Here is a 23390-nt window from a genome sequence, read left to right as displayed (position 1 = left end):
GGTTAGATCAATTCAGTAATAAAATTTGATAAATGCCTTTTTGGGGATTATTCTACAGACAAAACAAACTGTTGATTGACTGTACTGGGGTCTTTTTTACTGGTCACTCTGACATATTTTAGATAAAACCAGTATTATTTTCAGCTAAAATTTTAGGCAAATAATAAACTGCCCCTCACATAAACTAGTAAGTTCTTTCCCTTTTACCTCAATTGCAGAACTGACCACAGTGAGATAATCTACCCAGGAAGGTAGAGTATACACTTCTCAAATGAATTTAGGCAGAAGAGTGAACTAAATGTTGGATGGATAATGTAATGCTCACATCCTACTAAATTATAAAATGTGGATGTTCTTAATAGAATTATGATTTTTGTTCTTATGTTTTTCTCTTAAATTATTGTGGCAAGTAGGACACTAAGGGACTGGGTCTAAGTTCTGCTTATACAACCAGTTTGTTGTGTGAACTTGGGCAAGTCCTTTCATTTAACTTCACTGGGTCTCAGAGTTCTCCTATTTAATCTGATAACAGCAGACATAGGTCCTAGAGCGTTTAGGGTGTGTTCATTGAGATGATACATGTAAAATGACTTAGTTTAGTGCTTAACATGTCTTCCTTGGTAACTCAGCTGGTAAAGAATTTGCCTGCAATTCAGGAGACCCCGCTTCAATTCTTGGGTTGGGAAGATCCTCTAGAGAAGGGATAGGTTACCCACTCCAGTATTCTTGGGCTTCCCTGGTGGCTCAGCTGGTAAAGAATCCGCCTGCAATGTGGGAGACCTGGGTTTAACCCCTGGGTTGGGAAGATCCCCTGGAGTAGGAAATGGCAACCCACTCCGGTATCCTTGCTTGGAGAATTCCCATGGATGAGGAGCCTGGTGGGCTACAGTCCATGGGGTTGCAAACAGCTGGACACAACTGAGTGACTAAGCACAGCACAGCACAGCACAGTGCTTAGGATGTGGCAGACACTTACAGATAATGGTTGTTGTGATGATGAAGATTGCTATGACAGTTACTTTTATGGCCCTTTTCAATAGTTACATTTCACTTCTTCCCACCCATTTTCACTTTAGGCTAGGGGTAAGATTATAAAGGATATGGCTTTCAACAACAATGTCAACAAAGAAATCACTTTCAAGACTTCCCTGGTGGTCCAGTGGCTAAGATTCTGAGCTCCCAATGCAGGAGATCCAGGTTCAATCCCTGGTCAGGGAGCTAGATCCCATGTGCTGCATTAAGATAAAAATAATTTAAAAATATGAAAAAAATTGACCTTGGTAGAAATTGCTTTCTAACAACTAAACCCTAAAAATGTGGAGGAGAACAGGAGTAATTTCAATATCTAGAATTCTGTCCTAAAAAACAGCTTATGATGGCAGTCACAAAATTAAAAATCTATTCAGTATTAAGCTATAACTACTGCAAGTTTTCCCCTTCACTTTCTGGTCACTTAAATGGTTATTTTTATTAGAAATCATTCTTCTTTTCCCCCCAAATTATATTTTTGAAGTCTAGACCGTGGTAGCAGAGAAGGCAATGGCAAGCCACTCCAGTGCTCTTGCCTAGAAAATCCCATGGACGGAGGAGCCTGGTAGGCTGCAGTCCATGGGGTCGCTACGAGTCTGACATGACTGAGCGATTTCACTTTCACTTTTCACTTTCACACATTGGAGAAGGAAATGGCAACCCACTCCAGTGTTCTTGCCTGGAGAATCCCAGGGATGGGGGAGCCTGGTGGGCTGCCATCTATGGGGTCACACAGAGTCGGACACACCTGAAGTGACTTAGCAGCAGCAGACTGTGGTAGAATAAAGATATAGCATATTTTATAAAGGCCTCATAGTAGGTTACTGGTATCATTAAGTTTGACTCTAGAGGTAAGAATCATAAATTTCTTTATCATTCAAGTAGCTGTATTTTTAATTAAAAAAGCTATTACCAAAGATTAACAGACACATTAATAGCTGAAACTCCAATAATCTGGCCACCTGATGTGAAAAACTGACTCATTGGAAAAGACCCTGATGTTGGGAAAGATTGAAGGCAGGAGGGGGAGGGGATGATAAAGGATGAGATAGTTGGATGACATCACCGACTTGATGGACATGAATTTGAGCAAGCTCCAGGAATTAGTGATGGACAGGGAATCCTGATGTGCTGCAGTCCATGGGGTCGCAAAGAGTCAGACATGACTGAGTGACTGGACTGAATTGAACAGACACATTTATATTTATACATAATAGTCGTATTTATTTGGGATATTTATTTTAAATTTGATGCTTGGTTATCATCTCTTTTGACTTTTTGTAATTTTAAAAAGTGATGGAATTCCATTAATAAATGACTTTTTTTGGCCTCTATATGGACCCAATTTTAAATAATTGTTTGTGTTTCTTGAAAAGAAAATAGACTATTCATAATGAAGACAATCTGCTGCCTATATGTTGGCCATGCTGTTACCAACTTTGAAAACTAGATTTCAGTAAAAAAAAAAAAGAAAAAAAATTGTTCTAACTGAAAGCCAGAAGGTCACATCTTATAATCCTGGCATCCAACTTCATTCTTTTTTTTAAAGACTTTTTTTGATGTGAACCACTTTTTAAGTCTTTATTGAATTTGGTCCAATATTCATGTTCAGTTGCTTAGTTGTGTCTGACTTTACAACTCCATGGACTGTACCCTGCTGGGCTCCTCTGTCAATGAGATTTTCCAGGCAAGAATAGTGGAGTGGGTTTCCATTTCCTCCTCCAGGGGATGTTCCTGACCCAGGGATCAAACCTGCGTCTCCTGAGGCTTCTGCATTGCAGGTGAATTTTTTACCACTAGAGCCACCTGGGAAGCCCCTCTGTTCTATGTTTTGATTTTTCAGTTGCAAAGCATGTGAGATCCTAGCTCCCTAGCCATGGATCGAACCTATACCCCCTTCTCTGGAAAGCGAAGGCTCAATCACTGGTCCACCAAGGAAGTCCCTCTAATTTCATTCTTATTAAGAATTAAGGCCAATAACCCTTGTCTATTGACTTAATGACTAAAGAATGAACTTAGGGATTTTAAAGGACAAGATTTGTATTAATTTCCTATGGCTGCTGTAAGAAATTACCACACAATTGGGTGGCTTAAGGCAACAGAAATATATGCTCTCACTGTTATCAAGACCAGAAGTTCAAAATCAAGGTGTACACAGGGTCGTGCTTTCTCTAAAGCTTCTAGAGAAGAGTCCTTCATTGCCTCTTTCTGCTTCTGGTGGCCATATTATTATGGGTTTATCAGTGAAATATTAGAACTGATTAGATCTTAAGCAGCAATTTATTCAGTTCAGTTCAGTTCAGTTCAGTCGCCCAGTTGTGTCCGACTCTCTGCGACCCCATGAATCACAGCACGCCAGGCCTCCCTGTCCATCACCAACTCCCGGAGTTCACTCAAACCCACGTTCACAGAGTCGGTGATGCCATCCAGCTATCTAATTCTCGGTCGTCCCCTTCTCCTCCCGCCCCCAACCCTTCCCAGCATCAGAGTCTTTTCCAGTGAGTCAACTCGTCGCATGAGGTGGCCAAAGTATTGCAGTTTCAGCTGTAGCATCAGTCCTTCCAATGAACACCCAGGATCGATCTCCCTTAGAATGGACTGGTTGGATCTCCTTGCGGTATAAGGGACTCTCAAGAGTCTTCTCCAACACCACAGTTCAAAAGCATCAATTCTTCGGCGATCAGCTTTCTTCACAGTCCAACTCTCACGTCCATACATGACCACGGGAAAAACCATAGCCTTGATTAGACGGACCTTTGTTGGCAAAGTAATGTCTCTGCTTTTTAATATATTATCAAGGTTGATCATAACTTTCCTTCCAAGGAGTAAGCGTCTTTTAATTTCATGGCTGCAATCAGCAATTTATACTAACATGGAAATCCACCGGATCAGTGAGAGCAATGCTAAAGAGTGACTTTCCTGAGGGATCTTCTAGGTGAGCTATTGTTTTAGTAGCTAAATTTAGTGCACTAAATTATTTACTGATAGTTCAGAGGTATATGTGTGTTAAAATAAAACATATTGGCATATAAAAATAATAAAACACATTGGCATATAAAGACAATAAACCACATTGGCATATAAAAAAACTCACATTGTATTAGACTTCCATTTTTTATACTAGCAGTGGTATTGACACGTACCAAGTGAAACTAGCTAAAAGAATACTGTTGTTTTAAAGCCCCTGTGGATATTCTTATATCTTTCACCTATAGAAAAGAATGACACAGAAATAAAATATTCTTTCTCACATCCTAAAACACTCATGAATTTTTAAATCAAGTGCGGGGATGACCCAGAGGGAAGATAAAGGGAGGAGGGAGGTGGGAGGGGGGGTTCAGGAGGGGGAACTCATGTACACCTGGGGCGAATTCATGTCAACGTATGGCAAAACCAACCAATATAATATTGTAAAATAATTTGCCTCCAATAAAAAATAAATAAATTAATAAAAAATAAATAAAAAAAGCAAAGTAAAAAAAAATAAGTAAAGTGACTGATATCTATTTAAAAAGTATTCAGTGCCAGAGAAATTCAATCCTGTTGAGATACCAAATATCTGGAATAATGATCTTTTTAAATAACATAAAAGAAGAATGTAGTACAAACTAAGCTGATGGCTATCTGTCGGGTGGCCACATGCTCTGTCTTCTAATAATTTTCTCTTCAGGGAAAATGTTAAGAGTGATGGTGCATTTTTTAACTGCTTGTTTCTAGGCTGTTAAACTCTACACTAACATACTTCACTTACATTGTTTGTACATATGCAAAACCATTAGAAGAATTTTCAGCTTTAGCACAATCTATGCCAAATTTTTTTTCTCCTGAAATATCAAGATAACTGAGACAAAACTGGTATCTTGGGAAAGAGCCTAAATTATCTAAGTAATTCCTTTCCTTATCTGCTCCACAAACATAATTGTAATTTAAAACATTATTGAATATTTTAGCTTTCTTTTCATATTTTTTAGCTTTAAGTCTGTCCATTTTGTGACAAAATGCTCTGTTTCATTTAAATTATATCCAGAAGAGTGGGATTGATTCGGCCAAATCAGTCTTATTCCTGTCTTTCTTATAGTTGGTTTCCTTTGAAGACATGTTTGGTGTGATGTCCTATTTCAGTTAACAACTACCAGGTCACAAACCGAACTCAACTGAGAGTTGCAAACTTGTGGAAACACAAAACTTTCACGCCTCTGACAAAAGGAAAGAGGGTTTTAAAAGGAGTTCAGTTCAGTTCAGTCGCTCAGTCGTGTCCGACTCTCTGCAACCCCATGAATCACAGCACGCCAGGCCTTCCTGTCCATCACCAGCTCCCGGAGTTCACTCAAACTCATGTCCATCGAGTCGGTGATGCCATCCAGCCATCTCATTCTCTGTCGTCCCCTTCTCCTCCCGCCCCCAACCTTTCCCAGCATCAGAGTCTTTTCCAGTGAGTCAACTCGTCGCATGAGGTGGCCAAAGTATTGCAGTTTCAGCTTTAGCGTCAGTCCTTCCAATGAACACCCAGGGTTGATCTCCTTTAGAATGGACTGGTTGGATCTCCTTGAAGTCCAAGGGACTCTCAAGAGTCTTCTCCAGCACCACAGTTCAAAAGCATCAATTCTTCGGCGATCAGCTTTCTTCACAGTCCAACTCTCACATCCATACATGACCATGGGAAAAACCATAGCCTTGACGAGATGGACCTTGGTTGGCAAAATAATGTCTCTGCTTTTTAATATACTATCTAGGTTGGTCATAACTTTCCTTCCAAGGAGGAAGCGTCTTTTAATTTCATGGCTGCAATCAGCATCTGCAGTGATTTTGGAGCCCAGAAAAATAAAGTCTGACACTGTTTCCACTGTTTTTCCATCTATTTCCCATGAAGTGATGGGACCAGTTGCCATGATCTTTGCTTTCTGAATGTTGAGCTTCAAGCCAAACTTTTCACTCTCCTCTTTCACTTTCATCAAGAGGCTTTTGAGTTCCTCTTCACTTTCTGCCATAAGGGTAGTGTCATCTGCATATCTGAGGTTATTGATATTTCTCCCGGCAATCTTGATTCCAGCTTGTGCTTCTTCCAGCCCAGCGTTCCTCATGATGTACTCTGCATAGAAGTTAAATAAGCAAGGTGACAATATACAGCCTTGACGTACTCCTTTTCCTATTTGGAACCAGTCTGTTGTTCCATGTCCAGTTCTAACTGTTGCTTCCTGACCTGCATACAGGTTTCTCAAGAGGCAGGTCAGGTGGTCTGGTATTCCCATCTCTTTCAGAATGTTCCACAGTTGATTGTGATCCACACAAAGTCAAAGGCTTTGGCATAGTCAATGAAGCAGAAATAGATGTTTTTCTGGAACTCTCTTGCTTTCTCCATGATCCAGCGGATGTTGGCAATTTGATCTCTGGTGCCTCTGCCTTTTCTAAAACCTGCTTGAACATCTGGGAGTTTAAAAGGAGTAGGCAAGGCATAAGTTATCATGAAGGCTGTGGGTAACTCTATAGGGTAAGTAGCCATTGACCTGTCCACCGAGTTACTGAAACCTCTCCCAGAGCTCCAGGAAGGAAAATAAAGTGTTAGTAGAAGTTTCCTGTAATCCTTCCTCATCATGACATAGGATCCCTTGGGAAATCTGCTGCTGTTTTGAGATTTCTCTACTAGTATGTGGAGTGGTAGTTATCTTCCCAGTGTCATACTGTAGGCCCCTTAGCAAATAATCCAGCTCATTCTTACTCAGCTGCCATCTTCAATAGCAAGTCTTTTCAAGCTGCCAGACCTCTCCTATTTTCGCTTTACTTTAAAATGCTCCAGTTAAGCAGTCGATGTAAATGCTAAAATTTAACATACTGAAGCTGGTTGTTCAAAAGCCCAGATAATTTATTGATTGTCTTAAGTGAAATTAAACAATGATCAGATTTAGTATTTCAGAGCTATTATGACAACATTTTAATTTTCAGCAGATTTTTGAAGTATAATATATATACCACAAACTTCACCCTTAAATTAAAAAAGGTGTTAGTCAATTTGTAGAGGTGTGCAGCCATCACTATTATCACAATCCAACTTTAGACCATTTCTCTCACTCTGAGAAGTTCCCTTACTCCTGCCGTCAGCCCTAGGCAAACATTAATCTGTTTTCTATGACTATAAATTTGCCTTTACTAAACATATTCAGCTTCCCAGGTGGTTCAGTGGTAAAGAATCTGCCTGCCAATGCAGGAGTCTTGGGTTTAATCCCTGGGTTGGGAAGATTCCCCTGGAGAAGGAAATGGCAAACCATTCCAGTATTCTTGCTTGGGAAATCTCAAGGACAGAGGAGTGTGGTGGGTTACAGTCCCTGAGGCGGCAAAGGAGTTGGATACGACTTAGTGACTAAATAACAACAAAAGTACACACAGAGATTTTGACATTAGATCTGACGACCTTTACTTCCTTTGGAATAGATTATCCCATTCTCTTTCTCATTCACCTTTTGGGACTTTTCACTACTCATTAAGCAGCTCCATTAGAGAGGAGGGAAAGGAGAGCAGAGGACGTGAAATTCAAACCACTCAATGTTATTTCAGTGTTGGTAGCAAACTGTGCAGGTAAGAGCTATAGGAAAGACATTGAAGTTAATGGCCATACTAATTTTTGTTGTTATTGTTATTTGTGAAACTCACTTTAGAATGCTCTTTCTTGCATTGTTTAGACTCCCAAATAAAAATGAGCCTTTGTACTGGTTCTGTGTCAAGTGACAGAAGACCCATCATGGTTTAAGCAAAGAGAATTTATTGGTTCTTACATGTGCAAAGTCCAAGGATACAGTGGGCTTTGCTAATCTGTATCCAGATGGACGGGGCTTCCTAGGTGGCTCAGTGGTAAAGAATCTGCCTGCCAATGAAGGAGACATAGGGGATACAGGTTTGATCCCTGGGTCAGGAAGATATCCTGGGGGAGGGCATGGCAACCCACTCCAGTATTGCCTGCAGTATTCCATGGACAGAGGAGCCTAGTGGGCTACAGTCCATGGGGGTCAAAAAAGAGCTGGACACAACTCAGCATGCATACACATATCTAGATGGATTGGTGGTTCCCAGTTCTGCTTCTCTCTGCCTGTATGATTAACCTCTTTTAGCTTCATAGGGTTGTTATGAGGGTGATGTGAGAACACACACACTCACACAGATTAGTACATCCTAAGTTTTCTATGATCATGACTTTTTGCTATTATTTATTTTATCTTATGTTTATTGTATGCTCCAAGTTATGGTTCTTTTTCTTCCCCTTTCTCTAAGTAAAATATTTTACTTCTCTGACAATTTAGATGTATATCTTAACCTACGGTTTCTAGAGTAACTAATCATTATAGTCTGCAATGTGAACTTTTATCAATTTTAAGCTAGAAATCCAAGTACTATGTGTTTGAGCAGATCCACTTAGTATGAAAATTTCTGTAAACAAAATGACTGTAAAGTCATGGCTTTAATTTATGCTTTTTAATAAGCATTGACAACACACCAATTTCGGGACAATTAAAATACTTAAGTTCTTAAATTTTTAACATAATTAGAAATGTATTATTGTTATAATTTTGATGAAACTATTAGCCATGATATATAATTATAAATCACTTTTCTTCCATATGACATTTAAATAAGTGCAAAGCAAAGAATTACATTAGAAAAATCGATATCTTATGCCTTTTAAAAGACTAAATTTCACTGGGACCATATCATGTTTTATATTCCTTCAATTCATTTGGTAGTTTTTTGGAAATGTAGGTTTATTTCCTCTTTGTAACAATTCCTTCTGCATTCATTATTAAGAATTTATAAGATTACAAACTTATTTCATCAACATTAGCCTCAAAAAGTAATATTTGTATTTAAAAGGCAGTAAATTGCACTAAGGTGTGAAGGACAAGTTGCTTTACTCTCAGGAATTACCCATTTATTAAAGCAAATGTAGTAATAATTTGGAAGACTTTGATTTGAAGGGAAAGAATTACTTCATATCAGGATGTCTGAGTGCTTGGCATGTGTCATCATGTTTAATTCTCATAATAATGTTTCTCGGTAGGTGTTATCATCTCCCTTTACAGACATAAAATTAATACTTAGCGCCATTATCTGCCCAACTTCACTCATTCAGAAGCAGGGAGAATTTGATGGAATCTAGGTTTCTCTGACTGATATTTCTCTACTGCTTAATTAGCTCTTTCTGATAGAAATCTTTTTCAGTGGAGTTACTCCACTTCCAGATGACTTGTCAGATGAAATGGTGTTCTCTGAGAAGGGGATTCTTGGGGAATCCTTCTTTTTATAATTGTTTGAACTATTTCAGGGACATGGTTTGGTAGTTTTAATATCTGAAGATGCCTATATTAACTGCATAGATAGGCACATTGACTTATTAATTATGCTCGTATTTTTAACGAGTCTTGAAATTGAGATACTCCTGTTCCCATGGGTACCTCTGTTCCCAAGCAATGGACACAGAGCATGTGAACCTCATTCCTCTGGAACAGCATTAACTACACAAGCATTCATTGAAAAAATAAATATTATGATATAACTAAATAGAAACTTCTGTAACGTGACAAAAACATATGATGAAGAATTAGACATATTCTCATTGAAGTCAAGGACAAAAAATTATCTCTACTATTATTCTTTATCATTCTAGAAGTCTTAGCCAAAGCAATTATACAAGAGAAAGAAATGGATTAGTAAAATTGCATAAGAGGACAATTTACAGTTGTTTTCAGGAGGAAAACTGAAAGCAATTTCAGTTTACAATTGCTTTCAGATGATAAAATTACATACTTGGGTAATTGAAGAGAACCTATTGAAAAGCTACAGAAATAATAAGAGAATTAATAAATATGGCAATTTGTAAATTGATTCATAAAATCAACAGTTTTCTTCAAACAAGTAACAGTCTGCTAGAAAATTAAAAAGGGGAAAAAGTTCCATTTGTAATAATAATAACAACAAAGAAAGGAAATATGTTTTGAGCACTTACAATTGCCACACACAGTTCTAAGTGCTTTGAAGTGGTTTTCACTGAATTCTCACTACAACTCTCTGAAGCAGGTGCTATTATTATTTCTGTCTTATTAATACTCAAGAAAAAAGGAGGAACAAAGTGTTCATGTAACTTGCTCAAGGTCTTATAAACTTGAGAACATGTAGTTTTAATTAATAGAATATAGTTCCTCCCAGTGGAGAAGGAAATGGCAACCCACTCCAGTGATCTTGCCTGGAGAATCCCAGGGACGGGGGAGCCTGGTGGGCTTCCATCTATGGGGTCACACAGAGTCGGACAAGACTGAGGTGACTTAGCAGCAGCAGCAGCAGCAGCAGTTCCTCCCAGACAGTGTAATACTCACTGAAGAACACTTTATTTTAAATTCTAAAAGAAAGCTCATCATGAAAATTTATACTGCTCTTGGTCTGAAGACTTAATATTTTGAAGACATCAAGTGTCCCTATTTAGTTAATAAACTTAATGTAATATCAACACAGATACAAAGAAAATTTTTAGGTTAGATAAGTTGGATTTTATGTTGCCAGATATATTCTTAAAAAGAATATAAACAGGCATAAAGTAATAAGGGAGGAATGGTATCCTATATTAAAATATATTATGAACTTATATTAATTTAAATAATTGTGTGTTGGCACCTGAGTAAACAGACACGTTGTTGGGACAATATAAGGAGTCTAGACATCCAAATATAAATGAAAATTTAATTTTTGAAAATAGTGATATTTCAGATCAATGGAAAATTGCATTCCTCAACGTGTTAGTGTAAAGAAACTGTATCCCTACTTCACTGCTTGAACTCAGATAAATTCTAAATGGACTAAAGATTTAAAAGTAAAAAGTAAAACTATGAAACTAGTAGGAGAAAAGTGATACACTTTTAAACACTGTAATTTTAGTGTGTGTGTAGGGCAGGTGACTTTTCAAGCAAACGTGAAACCTGAAAGCCAGGAAAGAAAAGACTGATAAATGTGTTTACGTACATATTTTAAATAAAGAAAATCAAAACACAGATTTCAAATATGAAAAATGTTTGGAAATACATGATGGAAAGAAGACTTATTTCCTTAATCAATTAGAACTTTGTGAACCAATATGGAAGAAACCAACAACTCCAATAACAACATGGATAAAATCATGAAAGGAAAGACTTGCTTGCAATCACATAGCTTTTCTGTATTTTAAAATTTCATATATATAAAACTTTTGAACAAAAACACAGAATATCCTTACTCTGTGATATATATGTCTTCCCAAATACTTTCTATGAATATAATTTGGGCTTCCCTGGTGGCTCAGATGGTAAAGAATCTTCCTGCAATGAGGGAGACCTGGGTTCGATCCCTGGGTTGGGAAAATCCCTGGAGAAGGAAACAGCTACCCACTCCAGTATTCTTGCCTGGAGAATTCCATGGACAGAGAAGCCTGGCAGGCTACAGTCCCTGGGGTTGCAAAGAGTCGGACGTGACTGAGAGACTTTCATACACACCCATTTTTTATGAAACAAATTCATTTAATTCATTTTATCTTACATGTTATGTGTTTGGATGTCACCAAATGTTCTATGACACACTTAAATGGCAAAATCATTTTTCCTCTTCTTCATATTAGTTTCCAGTGTCTTGTTATTGTGAATATTCCTTAAATTACAATTTTTATTCACATACCATGATTAATATCCCTTGATATTAATTCTTTATGTCAAATAAACTTCCTGAAATAGAATTGCTAGGTTAAATGGAATATGTATTTTAATCTTTTAAATAATACTTTTGAACATTTTTAGATTATTCTAATTTATGCATTCTCAGTCAGTATTTAGGAGTAGTTGTTTTACTGATTTCTTGTCAAAATTGTGGATTACCATTATAAGAAACCCTTACATATATATATAATAAAAATATAAGTTCTATAAATGATTACTAATGAGATTAAATTTTAGTCTATATGACTCGTTTGTGTGAGTGTATGTGTGTGATTTTAGGTATCTGCTTAGAGGAAATAAATGCTGTGTCTATTTGGCTAAAATAGCTACCTGGACTAAAAACAAATGATCTGATCATTTTAATTTCTATAATCACTAGAGTAGGTATTCTTGCAATCTGTTCTTAAGGATAATGTCACAAATAGTATTTTAACTCTTAAGTAGTTGCTTAGTCAAGGAACCTACATTTGCAGATTCACCAAGCAGTCATACAAGAAAAACCTGATGAGTCATCGCAAAATTTGGGTGGTTCCTCAAAGTTTTGGCTGATGGTAGAGTTTTTCAACTGTTTCCTGTATGTTTTTCTTATTATTTCTTTCCATAATAAACCTGATAACTTAAAACTCTCCCTTCACGGAGTTGGTTTTATTTCCAACAGTCAAGCTAAGACACAAACAGCTCGGAGTTACATAGTCAATTAAACCAAGGTGGGAGAGGGGGAGGGTGGGCACAGTGATAAATGAGCAGTCATTTCAATGTTTTCTTTCCAGAAGAAATCAGAGCCAGATTACACATTATCTCGCCCTGACTTTTAGCAAGATAGATAGCCACGCAAAATTTTCGAGTTCAAATAGTCTCCATCAAGAGGGTGAAAACCCTCATCTTCTGGCCGCGCTGAACTTTCATCCTTTTAACTGAAGGGATCCGATTTCTTTTATTGAATAAGAAAGAATTTATTCAAATGACTCTCACAGGCTTAGGTCTTTAACTAACATAAAGGCAAACGGTGAAAGAAATTAACATCATGACGTGATGCAGAGATTTTTAGAGATTGTCCAAAAAATGCTGTTTCAGATTCTGAGAGCAAAGCGATCTTGTTCACTTGTCCTCAGTAGTTCGAGTTCCTGGTCAAAATTCCATTATTTTAGGTCTAGTCTTACATCTTCGCGTTACTATAATACATCGTTTGCCTTAAGACTGAGGTAACAAGAAATTACATGAAAAGCATATACTGCTGGAAAAATAAACACTTTTGATTGTATTTCAAGTTGGAAAATTACCCATTTATCCTTGTCGGTCGATAGTACAAACTTCTTTGTTTTGAAAAGATTTTAATGTAGCACTTCATATATTACCGATAGAAATAAATTCGAAGAAATAATTTGACCAGAAAAGATCAGAAATATAGAATGAACGGATTTGTTCTTTTCTCATTTGGTGTATGAACTGTAAAAGCACAAGTTGTAGGCTTCTGGAGTGGACCGACTGCAGAATCGGTGATACCAGAGGCTAAGTTATCTTCACTTAAGAACCAGTGAGAATATTATTGTCGCCAAATTTCGGGTTCACACCGTGATAGTCAGTTCTCTAAAACCCCCAAACGACCGCTCTGATAAATGACCCGGATGCTGCCAGACCAAATGATTTTTACCAAGGTGGATCCCCCTACTGTGGGCTCAGGACTGGATCACCTGCAGGGCAGATTGCAGATTCGGTGACCTTCCCGGAACCCAGGGAGAAGGTTCCGCCGGAGATAGAGTGGAAGTCTCCCCTGAAAAGGCCCGGCTGCCGAGCCGGAGCCCCTCCAAACCCGAGAGGGCCCCCGGCGGGCTGCCGCGCGTCCGCAGGTGGAGATGCGCGTCTCCGAGGCTGTGCGCGCCGCTGTGGGTCGGAGCAGGTGGGAGGGTCCTGCTTTCCGCCCCAGCACCGCCCGGGGTCAGAGGGATTGTCCTCGGCAGCCCTGCCCAGTCAATTTGTCAAGGACCTGCATCGGATAAATAGCTGTCTCCCCAGACCTGTATAGTGACTAATCCAAATAAATCGCAGTCACTTTTCCTGAGCGCTTCAGCGGGCAGCCAGGCTTTAATGGCTCTGCTTTCCAGACCTCCAGAGAAGACTGGCCGCGGCCTCTGCGCGCACTTCAGCGCCCCTGGCCCTCCGGGGAACCTCAGTTTCCCCTCTCGCGACATGGGACCCATGAGAGCGGTGGCAGCCGAGCCCCAGCGTGCTGGCACGGTCGGCCGATTGGAGCTGCCCTCTGGGGATCCCGGGGTAAAAAGCGACGGTAGCGCCTCTCCTCGTCCTTGTGGACTTGTCTGGAATTTTACTCCCTTGGCCTGGTTTGAAGATCCTCTGGGATCTTCTTTACTCTCCACCTTTCTACCCCTTCCTCTGCTGCTTTAAGCCAGAGAAATTCGAAATACCTTCTCACTTGAAGCTTTTGGGCCAATCAATCTAGATCTTACCGCTTTCCTCTGAGATCTTTAAAACTTTGATTCCCCAAACTTCCAGCTCCATCTCCCCCACTCCCTTCCGTCCCCTCTGGGATCCCTCTGGATGCCTGCTCAAAATACCTGCTGGCGCCAGAGGAAATTCACTTGTAACAGATACTCAGCGGGTGTAAAACCAACACTCTGCTTCCGGGGTCATTTTCCTCCCCACCTTCTGCCCCATCAACTTGTCGCTTAGCCAGGGCCAACCCCAGGAATTATTGTGAATCCTGAGTGCAGGGCTGGACAGTTTGGAACCACTTTAATAGACCCGATGATTGCTATTTAACACGTTTCTTTCAGGACTTTGTTCCGTGCAGCCCTACAATCTTGGCGTCTGTGAAATGAACATGAGGCCTAGGATTGGTCCACAGGTAGATTTTATAAAGGGATCTAGCACTTCTTCAAGCTTCAAAATATCTGAAGTAAAAGTGAACTATTCTGTTTGTTTACAAATCCGTTACTGGGGAAAAAAATGCTGAGAAAAGTAGAAAATTTCACTCCTTTTATTTTGGTGATAAACTACTAGAAAGATTTAGGTAACATAATTTTGCAATGGGTTTACTCCCAGATATTATTTACATTTCATGTGTAAGGTTAATCATTGATGATAATTTCCCTGTTTTGTGAATATTTACCACCAGTAGATTGAAAGAAATTATACATGTAAGGGAACATGTGTAAGAGCATCAAGTGCGTTTTATTTGAACAAATAAAGTCATTATTATATATCCCTTTTCAAAAAAGCAAAACATAACTGTCCAATAATAAAATGGTTTTGACTGTTATAAAATTTTATTTTTCAATTCTAATATCACCTTTCCCCAAAATTTTACCCTTTATGAATTATTTGGCATGCTTATGATTATTATGTAGAGCTCTTGAGCTTTATAAAACACTGAAGAAGAAAACTATGTTCTTTGTTTATACTACTAAACATTTCAGTCTGTTTGAGAGATAGCGGATACTTTTAGGTAATATTTTTGAAAATTCATTTGAAAATTGTTGCCTTTCAAAGGTCTTGGTCTAGAGTTGTTTTCTGCTTAGCTCTGCCTTTGTGCCACTGAACAGAGCTCCAAGTCTTGAATAAATGTTCACAGAACTCGTTTTGGTTGGGAGCTAAAAAGAAAGCCAATGCAAAGGCCCTCACTTTAATTTTCCTGTCACCTAAAACAGCTTGAGATTAGCTCAGCTGTTGTGGGGTGCAATTTTCAGTCAAGATCTGTGACTCTTCATCGTTTACTTTCTACTGTGGCATCACTTCCATGGTCATGAACTTCTGGAACACTGTTGAGCAGAGATTTTTCCTGTTCCATAAATCATTTTTGGAGATCTTGCCTGATTTGTTGTCAGAGATGGAGTTTAAACAGTGGTCAAAGATAAGGTACAGATCTACACTGGGAGTTCATTAAGATCTTCCTGTGGGAAAAAATCTGCCATTTTTCAGAGATTTGTGGTTATTCATGGAGCCAGATGTGACATATGATTTTTGTTACTTGAAGTATTTCTCATTTATAAGGTTTTCTAGTTTCTCTGCCAAAAAGAAATGGAAGACTACCTCAGCATATGAAAATTATAATTTAAGTCAGCATCTTCTAGGTTCTAGGAAGGTTAGGATAATTTCATGAATATCAAGGCAGATGTATGAAACACTCCCATATTAGAGCTAGATGTCAATGTTATAATTGCTGTTTCTTGAACCATCTAGAGAGCATGAGGGAGGCACAAAGAGGAGGAGGGGAGTTTCTCAGGATTACCAAATTAGATTTCTGAGCGGTCCATTATGGAATTTATTTGACAGTGAAACTGTGCAAGGTCAGTTAACCAACTGCACTTTCTTTTCTCACTCCAGTGTATTTTGGTGACTGACAGAGCATAACAGTGTTATTTCAGATATTATTAACTTATCCCGAAAATAAGTCATTTTTTGACACCACTCAGGGTAAATGATTAGCGTCAGGTTAACGCTGACACCTATAAAAACAAAGCCCCATTTGGGTAAAGCAACCAGTCCATTCTAAAGGAGATCAGTCCTGGGTGTTCATTGGAAGGACTGATGCTAAAGCTGAAACTCCAATACTTTGGCCACCTCATGCGAAGAGTTGACTCACTGGAAAAGAGTCTGATGCTAGGAGGGATTGGGGGTGGGAGGAGAAGGGGACGACAGAGAATGAGATGGCTGGATGGCATCACTGACTCGACGGACATGAGTTTGAGTGAACTCTGGGAGCTGGTGATGGACAGGGAGGCCTGGCGTGCTGTGATTCATGGGGTCGCAAAGAGTCGGACACGACTGAGAGACTGAACTGACTGACTGACTGAAGCAAATTATTGTCCTATTAGAACAACAACAAAAAAGACAACAGCAAAGGAATAAATAAAGGAATAGGACAAAATAATGATAGTGATTGTATCACTTTTGATACAATTTCCTTAAAAGTTTGTCATACTTTATAACTTTCTTAGATTTTTTTAAAAAGGAGATAAAAAAAAAACTCCTTAAAAATGGTTTTGAAGTACAAGAATTACATTATCAAGAAATTAGAGCTGACACTTATTTTCTAGTGAATTTGATAGAATTTGTTTAGAAAAGCAAGTAGACAATTGTGCCTCCAAATAACAAATTTAAGCCTAGATAATTACTCAAATCTTCCCTCTACTTTTTAAAAAAAATCAACTTTATTTAGATATAGTTGACATACAATACAAAGCATACAATTCAAGGTTTTTTAGTATAATCACAGGATTGTGCAAACATTACTACAATCTAAAGTTTTACCTCTCACACTACAGAAAAACCCCCATCAATTAGTACTCACTTCCATACCCTCCTTTTCACCCCAGCTCTAGGCAGTCACTAATTTACTTTATAGATTTGCCTCTTCTGGATATTTCATACAAATGGAATCATATATATGGTCTTGGGACTTCCTTGGTGGTTCAGTGTTTAAGACTCTGAGCTTCCAGTGAAGGGTGCTTAGGTTTGATCTCTGGTCAGAGAACTAATATCCCACATGTATCATGGTAAAAAAAAAAAAAATACATATATATATATAAAAGGCAAAAGCATAGCTTAAAAATGTTCTTTTTTCTGGTGACTAGATTCTTTCACTTAGCATAATGTTTTTGAAATTTATGTTGTAGCATTTATTAGTACTTCATCCCCTTTATGGTTGAATAATATGCCATTGAATGGATATGAAAGTGGATATGCTGTGAAAGTGCTGCACTCAATATGCCAGCAAATTTGGAAAATTCAGCAGTGGCCACAGGACTGGAAAAGGTCAGTCTTCATTCCAATCCCAAAGAAAGGCAAAGCCAAAGAATGCTCAAACTACCGCACAATTGCATTCATCTCACACGCTAGTAAAGTCATGCTCAAAATTCTCCAAGCCAGGCTTCAGCAATATGTGAACCGTGAACTTCCAGATGTTCAAGCAGGTTTTAGAAAAGGCAGAGGCACGAGAGATCAAATTGCCAACATCCGCTGGATCATGGAAAAAGCAAGAGAGTTCCAGAAAAACATCTATTTCTGCTTCATTGACTATGCCAAAGCCTTTGACTGTGTGGATCACAATGAACTGTGGAAAATTCTGAAAGTGATGGGAATACCAGACCACCTGACCTTCATCTTGAGGAACCTGTATGCAGGTCAGGAAGCAACAGTTAAAACTGGACATGGAACAACAGACTGGTTCCAAATAGGAAAAGGAGTATGTCAAGGTTGTATCTTGTCACCCTGCTTATTTAACTTCTATGCAGAGTACATCATGAGGAACGCTGGGCTGGAAGAAGCACAAGCTGGAATCAAGATTGCCGGGAGAAATATCAATAACCTCAGATATGCAGCTGACACCACCCTTATGGCAGAAAGTGAAGAGGAACTCAAAAGCCTCTTGATGAAAGTGAAAGAGGAGAGTGAAAAAGTTGGCTTGAAGTTCAACATTCAGAAAACGAAGATCATGGCATCTGGTCCCATCACTTCATGGGAAATAGATGGGGAAACAGTGTCAGACTTTATTTTTCTGGGCTCCAAAATCACTGCAGATGCTGATTGCAGCCATGAAATTAAAAGATGCTTACTCCTTGGAAGGAAAGTTATGACCAACCTTGATAGTATATTGAAAAGCAGAGACATTACTTTGCCAACCACGGTCCATCTAGTCAAGGCTATGGTTTTTCCAGTGGTCATGTATGGATGTGAGAATTGGACTGTGAAGAAAGCTGATCGCTGAAGAATTGATGCTTTTGAATTGTGGTGTGAAGACTCTTGAGAGTCCCCTGGACTGCAAGGAGATCCAACCAGTCCATTCTAAAGGAGATCAATCCTGGGTGTTCATTGGAAGGACTGATGCTAAAGCTGAAATTCCAATACTTTGGCCACCTCATGCGACGAGTTGACTCACTGGAAAAGAGTCTGATGCTGGGAGGGATTGAGGGCCGGAGGAGAAGGGGACGACAGAGAATGAGATGGCAGGATGGCATCACCGACTCGATGGACATGAGTTTGAGTGAACTTCGGGAGTTGGTGATGGACAGGGAAGCCTGGCATGCTGTGATTCATGGGGTCGCAAAGAGTCGGATACGACTGAGTGACTGAACTGAACTGAACTGAATGGATATACCACATTTTACTTATCCATTCATCAGCTAATGAGCATTAGAATTGTTTTCATTTCTTGAATATTGTGAATAATACTGCTATGGGCACATGTGTAAGTTTTTGTGCCCCACTCTTCTTTGATTATATATAGTGTCAAACAATGCATGATCTATATGTCCATGTGCTAACATGGAAATGCGCTCTCCACCTTGAAAGAAATAGAAATCTAATCCCAGTCTTTCTGCCCATTTACCAGATTGTGAATTGTTTTCCATGACATACTCATGCAATCTATCTCTAAGAAGCACTGTAGAAGTAAAGAGTTATTTAATTTGTCTATTCATTTGAACCAGGTAGAAGAAAGGGAACTGGAAAACAGAAAAAAATGTTCTTGTTTGCAAGTAGTTGAATTCATGAAGTTATAAAAATGAAGCCATATGGAAGATTAGGAACTAGCTATATCTGCTATGGGCTTTCCACTTGGTGCAGATAGTTTGATTGCTGTTGATTGTGCTAACCTAAATTCCTATATGCTTGCTTATTTACTATGGTAATTTCCATATTCCCACCGATTATTCATTCTAAATTTTAGATAGTTTTCTCTTCCACTGAGTAAAGAGAGCCTCTTTAGCCTTTTTTGGTTTGGTTTTATCAGTGAGAATTTGAGTTCTATGACTGCAGGCTTGTTTGCATATTAAGGGGCTAAGTAGAATCCTTATGATGTTCTACCTTGCAACTGTGATGAATCTGGCTCCAACATGTGTTTTAAAACATTGTTTGCAAGATAGAAGTCCAAGGATTCTATCAGATGTTATGATATTAGGTTGAATGGAGAGCAGTTAGCACTTACACATGTTCTTTGTAAAGAAGGATCATCCAACAGATATTTATTGATTGCCTGTCAACACAGTGCTGATATTGTTGATGTGGATAAATTTCTTCTATTTGCTATATTTTGGCCACCTGATGCGAAGAGTTGACTCATTTAAAAAGACCCTGATGTTGGGAAAGTTTGAAGGCAGGAGGAGAAGGGGAAGACAGAGGATGAGATGGTTGGATGGCATCACCGACTCAATGGACATGAATTTGGGTAAACTCCAGGAGTTGGTGATGGACTGGGAGGCCTGGCGTGCTGTGGTTCATGGGGTCATAAAGAGTCAGACACGACTGAGTGACTGAACTGAACTGAACTAAAGGATTTACATTCTCCCCATTAAAATAAAGTACTGCTCAAAACTAGGCCACTTTTTGTTTGTGGCCTCAGTTGGAAGAGACTATGTTTAATTATAACTTCCAAACATGATATTAAAATCTTTTTGTTTTAGGATATTATTTGTTACATGAATTTATTATATATATTCATCCAGCACCTGTTGGAATACCTGAGACCTTTTTGGAACTCAGACATTTAATGGGACCTAATTTTGTAGCACACAACAGTTTATTAGCTTTTGAAATGCAGTTGATTCTGTTAAGAAGCCAGGTAGCTAACCTAATTCCAACTGAATTAAGGTTTACATCGTGTAGAGTCAGTTATAGAGCTCGTGGTTGTAACTACATAGTTAATATTAGTTAATCATTGTAGAGAATTCAGAAAAGAAAATCTCTTTCAGTAGCATGTACAACACTTTTGTCACTTTTGTAAAAATCTCAATGTACATGCGGTTTCAAGGGAGATAAAGTAGATCTCATTCAATTTGTAAGAGGGATTTTAAAGCGATAGGTTCTAGTTATTGAGGCTCAGTAGTGGCAGTAGGGTTAAAACCATAATTCTCCCAAAAAATGTCATTGACTCTTTTATAACCTCCACAGTCCTGATCTGGGATTATATTTTATTGGAAAGAAAACATGGACTTCCTTGTGCTACATAAGGTTTAGTGTTAATTCAGTGAGATTCAACAGGACTTCAGGGCTTTCCAACCTCCTTTCTCTCCTGTGTCATTTTGATTAAACACATTTATGTTTAAATCACGGACACAAGTTGTATCCTTTAGCTTAAAGTATCTTTTTAAAAATATGTATAGGCAAGAAGTGGCTTTGGAACTGGATGAGATGAGTGGCCTGAGAATGGGGTTTGAGACATGGCAGCAGGAACTCCTGGGGTATGGTACTCAGCCACTCCATTCAGTTGACTGCTAACTGGTCAAAATTTTTCACTCCCTTTTCCTGCTCTAGCACTTCAAAGAGATCCACAGCCAACATCCCCCTGAGCTTTTGGAAAGTTTGTTTCCAAGTGTACTCCTGCCCAGGACAAAACATCTTTGAGTGCTGAATAGTGTAGAAAGGTGCTTAGGTGCAGTGAAAAATGTTACCATTTGATGTGCCTGGGCATCCCAGGCATAGGGTTGATTCTTCGTTGCAGAATGTTTCTCTGATAATTTTCTTTGCAAGAAAAGAAATGAGACCCGACTTCCTTTCATGGATATGCACAAGCTGTCTTTCTTGTAGTTTTACATGTTTATCTATTAAATATACAAAGATTTATAACTCAATGTTATTTACTTATTGCAGGACAGGTGGTCTCCTGAGAAGTCATCTTCAGAATAGGATACAGTAATTAATCTTATTATAGAATATTGACATTCAGTTCAGTTCAGTTCAGTCGCTCAGTCGTGTCCGACTCTTTGTGACCCCATGAATCACAGCATGCCAGGCCTCCCTGTCCATCACCAACTCCTGGAGTTCACTCAAACTCATGTCCATCGAGTTGGTGATGCCATCCAGCCATCTCATCCTCTGTCCTCCCCTTCTCTTCCTGCCCCCAATCCCTCCCAGCATCAGGGTCTTTTCCAATGAGTCAACTCTTCACATGAGGTGGCAAAAGTATTGGAGTTTCAGCTTTAGCATCAGTCCCTCCAATGAACACCCAGGATTGACATTAGTACCATACAAATCACTGTCTAAAACCACGGAATAGACTGTCTGGTGTTGGTGGTGGTTTAGTTGCTTAGTCATGTCTGACTCTTTCAACCCCATAGACTGTAGCCCACCATTCTCCTCTGTCCATTGATTTCCTGGGCAAGAATACTGGAGTAGGTTGCCATTCCCTTCTCTGGGGATCTTTCCAACCCAGGGATCAAATCCAGGGCTCGGACATTGCAGGCAGATTCTTTACTGACTGAGTCAACATGGAAGCCCCATAGATTGTCCACTGGCTTCCAATTAAACTTAAAAGACCCAAAAGTGAATAAATAAGAGAATGAATGGCGTAATGAACACAAGATAAAATATAGGTATATGTTGTCTATATAAGAGGGAAGGAGAAATTTGGATATCCTTGGCAATATAATTAAGTAATTTGCACTTTATTCTAAGGATACTTATTACCTATCTCTCTCTTTATACTATGTTAATTGCTATTATTATATGGACAGTTGAAAAGCTTGGCTACTTTACTGTATAGGTCAACAAGAATAAGAAATTGGAAAATAAGCATATACTCATGGGGAATTTCATTGGGGATACTCATTGGGGATTTCAAACTGTTTATGTAAGTCTTTTAAAGATTTTCTATTGATAGATGGGGGGTGGATCTTGAAGAAAATAATAGAAAAAATGACAAGGTAACTGGATTCAACACTGATTTTTTTTCCACTGTAGGAATCTGGGTTCTCAGTGTTTATTAACTATAAAAAGCATCATTTTTGTGACTTCATGGGTTGAAGTTTCTAAGGTAGATTGTCATTGCCTAACTGACATCATGACCATCCAATATTGCTTAAATAATTACCGTGTGTCAAATATTGCTTAAATAATTACTGTATGCCCAGACACAAACTCTGTGCTTGGGGTGTGTGTTTGTGTGTGTGTTCACATTTGTGATGGTCAGGGGAAAAGAAGAAGGAGAAGGAGGAGGAGGTGGGAGGAAGATGAGGAGGAGGAGTAAAAGGAGGAGGAAAAGAGGATATAAAAGATTCCAAACTTGCTATTCTCTAGTAACTAACAATACTAGACACACAAGTTTTCAAAAGAAAGTTTCTTCTTTAGAGTTATAAAATTAAACAAAGAAATGCATTAAGGTATTAATTTTGTAATGGGAGAGAGAATAAACTGTTTTCACTATAAATATAATGTTCTTTTAGCAGCAATCATTACACCTGAATACCACTTTTTTTTTTTTTTCTCGAGGGGAGGGAGATCTCATACTTTTGTTTTTATTAATGTCTCCATATGTTCAAGAGCTAGTCCAGGAAACTGATGGTGTTTAATCTGCCACAAGTCCTTGGGAAATAAGGATTCAGATTTTCTTTTTTTTAACAGGCTCATTTCACTCACTTTGGAAAAATTTGAATATGCAGAAAACACAAAGCAAATAGTAATTACAGCCATGATTTGATCATGAATTAATCTTAAAATACGATTATCTTTTCAATAGATGACCTTTCAGCGTCTGGTTGAGGACTTATCACTTCCTGTGTATTCCCCACATATGACAGAAAGAGTACACATCACACTGGGCAAATAGACATGTAAATAATTCCTCCTAAAGCGTCTGTTATTTTGCGTGGATAGAACTGGCATTACAACAAATAGAACAAATAGACAAACATT

The sequence above is a fragment of the Moschus berezovskii genome, chromosome 10, assembly GCF_049115385.1.
Source record: "Moschus berezovskii isolate FMDL1 chromosome 10, NW_MosBer_1.0, whole genome shotgun sequence".
In the NCBI taxonomy this organism is placed as follows: Eukaryota; Metazoa; Chordata; class Mammalia; order Artiodactyla; family Moschidae; genus Moschus; species Moschus berezovskii.
The sequence above is the reverse complement of the archived record's forward strand: the minus strand, read 5'-3'. Positions refer to the sequence as shown.